The sequence below is a fragment of the Cupressus sempervirens genome, chromosome 6 (assembly GCF_028749045.1).
Source record: "Cupressus sempervirens isolate cs-2001-9-10 chromosome 6, ASM2874904v1, whole genome shotgun sequence".
Lineage (NCBI taxonomy): Eukaryota > Viridiplantae > Streptophyta > Pinopsida > Cupressales > Cupressaceae > Cupressus > Cupressus sempervirens.
The window spans coordinates 4,582,343-4,586,793 of record NC_143123.1 but is presented as its reverse complement, the minus strand read 5'-3'; positions in this window follow the sequence as shown (position 1 = coordinate 4,586,793).

Genomic DNA, 4,451 nt, shown 5'->3' with positions numbered 1-4,451 from the left:
TTTTGATGAACAAATCACTCACCAAGGTCTTCCTGTTGCTCTGATACCACCTAATGCAGAGTGGCAAGCGGAATAACCCAATTTGCCCTAAGTTGTCCTTAGGACTTACACAACCCACAACTACACTCTCCAAGTCTAGGATCACTTCAAGGATCCACCAAACTCTGCAACAACCCTTTCTCCAAGGTTTAGACAATCTCCCAATACTTGGAAGGCTCAATCCAACTTTGTCTCCAATTTGCCTTTAGGGACTAAATCCCTAATTTAGACCTTTTAGTGCTTCAGCAACTTCTAGCACTCCACAACACAAATCAATGATTGGAACACCTCCAAATGTTCCCCCACACTGCAAATAACCCAAAATTTGGGCTCTCCAACTTCTGCAGCACCAAAATCCACAACTCCCCTAGTTATCCTACTAGGTCTTCATACCCTATTTTCCTGCAATAAATCCAAAATTCCCCAAACAACTTGACAAAAAAATTAGGGTTTCAGATACCCTTTATCCCACTCTATCAATCCCCCAAAAATAAAATTCCCAATCCACTCCTGCACTACAGAACCTCTCCTATGCACACAGACCTAATGGGCCCTATTAGGCTTGGTTTACAAAGGAACAGTACGGAAATGGGTTCATGGATGGAAAGAAATGATTGGGTGACTTCAAGGAATGTCTATCTCAACAACTTCTACCCTTAGTTGCAATTTATTCAACCAAATTCCTTCTGATTTTCATAAAATTGCTTAATCCTAGTTCAAACCAACACCTAGACTTGAACTAGGGCTTGCATGCAAAGTGTACTCTCACCATAGAAACTGATCCTAATTCTAGAGAATGAAAGAACAACATGTAGGCTTGCAGATTCATTAGGTTTTGTGCCCCTGAGATCAAATAGGTGCACTCTATTTGCCCATTTGCACAAAACCCTTGCTAAAGGGAGGGTTTGGTGGCTGTTTGAGAACAAAATACAATAACTATCGACTCCCTTCACCAAAAACCTTCAAACCACTTGCAAAAGTTTGCTAAGACACCAAGGTTTCAAATCCACGCATTGGTTTGCAGATACTCTTCCGTACAGCACGTGCAGAATTCAAAAACCAGAGATTTTACCACGAAAACTAAGAGTTTTTTGTATTAATGCAATCAAAATCCTTACAATCTCCACCTGTTCTTTTGGAAAGGTGGAATATGACTTAAATAACCATCCTAAACTGATCAACCACCTTGGGATCAGTTGCAAACTGATTTACCAACTTTTTTGAAAAGTTGCTAAAAAGTTGCTGAGCAACTTTTGAAAAGTTGCTAGCAACTTTTGCTGCATTCTTGCCGAGTAGCAATTTTTGCTTTCAAACTCATTCAAGACACCCCCTAACCTAACTTGAAACATGTTTGGAGCCATTTAAGGCTATATAAACCTATTCTAGACTCCTAGTGCTACTAGCCCTATAGGTCACATGGGTCCTTGGTTTATAGAATACCAAATAGGACCATGTACCTTTACAAGTGGGCATATATTTATTCAAATCCTATTCTAAACTCAACTAAACATCAAAATTCCTTGAAGAAGGTACTCACATTACATTTTCAATATGATTATCATAGAACATGGCCAAATGAGAATAGCAAAGAGTTTACATGTGATGTAGAGTTAATACCACCTATCTCATCAGCCCTGTTTTGTCTTCCACATGCCAAGATGAAGAAGATGGAATACTCCCAAGGAGTGCTCTGCACCAAGTAGTCAGAACCAAAGGAGAAATAATTCCAATCATTTCCATAATCAAATCAATAGAGAATAGGGAGGAAGAGGCAGAGGACAAGCATCTAGAAGAGGAGGCTTCCTAGGAAATGTTTTCACTGTGGAGAAGAAGGGCATGGAGGATTTGAATGTACCTAGTGCCAAGGAAGAATAGAACAAAGAATTGAAGGCTAGGCTAGAGTTGCACATATTGATGAAGATTTTAGATCATCACATTCTAAAGATGTCAAAAGAGGAGAAGTCCTAGTTAGTAGAAGAGTCCTACTGAGTGATGAGAATGAACCTGATCAAATAAGGAGATTTTTCACATAAGGTGAAGATGTGAAGATAATTATTGTGATGTCATCATTGATGGTATAAGAACTAACAATCTGGTGTTAGAAATGATGGTCACAAAGTTGAAGTTGAAGAGATAGAAACACTCATGTCCATGCCATATTCCTTAGGTGCAAGATGACCACAAGGTCATGGTCAATGAGTAGTGCTTAATGAAGTTCAAGATTTGAAGCTACCAAGATGAGGTACTATGTGATATTATACCTATGGATATATGTCATATGTTTTTGGGTAGGCCATGGTAGTTTGAGAGGCATGTTGTACATGATGGGTGAGAAAATACCTACACTTTGACCAAGGATGGACTGAAACATAAGTTAAAGCCATTGAAGGAGAAAGAAGAAAAGGCATGTAGTGTTGCCAGAATATGTTTTGTTGATGGAAAAGAGTTTCTTAAAGGTATGAAGAATGAGCATATATCTTTTCCTATAATTTCAAAAGATAGTAAAGAAGAAGTAGAGGAGGTTCCTATAGAAGTTACATATATGTTCAGAAAGTTTTTTGATATTGCATCAGATAATGTACCTGATGAATTACCCCCAATGAGGAAGATTAGTCACCATATGGATTTGGTTCTGGGAGCCAGTTTTCCAAACAAGGTAGTGCACAAAATGACACTAGTAGAAAGTGAAGAGTTGAATAAACAAGTTCATAAGTTATTGTAGAAGGGGTTGATTTGAGAGAGTCTTAGTCCATGTGTTATTCTAGCCATATTAGCACCAAAGAAGAATGGAGAATGGAGGATGTACATAGATTCTTGCACTATCAACAAGATAACAATCAAGTAGAGAATTCCATTTCTAAGGATGGATGATATTATGGACTATTTGAGTGGGGCTAAGCATTTCACAAAGACAAATTTGAAGAGTGGGTACCATCAGATTCATTTCAGAGAAGGTGATGAGTGGAAGACTACTTTGAAGACAAAAGAAGGATTGTATGAGTGGTTAGTCATGCCTTTTGGGCTGACCAATGCACTGAGCACTTTCATTTGGCTCATGAATAAGTTATTGAAGGAGTTTTTGGGTAAATTTTTCATTCTTTACCTAGATGATATTTTGATCTTTAGTAAGACATTGGAGCATTTGATCCAAGGTGTTTGATAAGTTGAGGGAAGAAAAGTTGTTGATAAACCTAAAGAAGTGTAATTTTGTAAAGGAGTTGGTGTACCCGAGATTTTTAGTCTCAATAGAAGGTCTGAAAATAAACCCAAAGAAAGTGAATGATATCCTTAAATGGCCTACTCCAAGAAGTGTGACATAGGTATGATCTTTTCATGGACTAGCTAGTTTTTATAGAAAGTTTATAAGAGGTTTTAGCAATATTTGTGGACCCTTGACTAAAATAATGAGAGGGGATAGGAAATAATTTAAGTGGATTGTAGGAGCAAATAAGAGTTTTAATCAGTTGAAACAAAAAGTTATTGAGTAGCCCATTCTTGCACTTCCTAGTTTTAACAAGGTGTTTCAAGTAGATTGTGATGCTAGTAATATTACAATTGGAGTTTTTTTAAACCAAGAAGGTAGAGCTTTTGCTTATTTTAGTCAAAAGTTGAATGATACAAAAAAGAAAATATTATATTTATGATTAGGAATTTTATGCTATAGTTCAAGCATTGAATAAGTGGAGACACGATCTTCTTCCTAAGGAGTTTGTCTTGTATACCGATCATCAAGCTTTGCAATATTTGACTAGTCAAGAAAAATTAAACTAAAGGCATTTAAAGTGGGTTGGGTTTTTTCAAAGTTATACATTTTTTTTGAAACACAAGAGTGGGAAGCCTAATAGAGTTGTAGATACTCTTAGCAAAAGATAGCTTTTACTGATAGAAATGCAGATAGAGGTGGTTGGGTTCAAGGAACTCAGTACTTTGTATCCATATGATCCTAATTTTGGCAAACCATGGAAGGCTAGTATAGAACCTATTACACTAGATAGGACAAAGTGTTTGGATTTCATGATCCAAGATAGTATGCTGTCTAAAGGAAGCTAGTTGTGCATTCCCAAAAGTCTAATGAGAGAGAATCTCATCAAAGAGAAGCATAGTGGAGGATTGGTTGGACATTTGACGAAGATAAAAACATAGCTTTGGTTGCTGATAATTGTTACTGGCCACAATTGTAGCAAGATATGAAGAAGTTTGCATAGAGTTGCAAAGCATGTAAGATGGCAAAAGGAGTGAAGTAGAATATAGGGTTGTATCAGCCATTACCTATACTAGAGAAGTCATGGGAGGATGTCAACATGGATTTTTTTCTTAGATTATTGAGGACACAATGTTGAAATGATTCTATATTTGTGGTGGTTGATAGGTTTCAAAGATGACACATTTTATTCCTTGCAAGAAGACTAGTG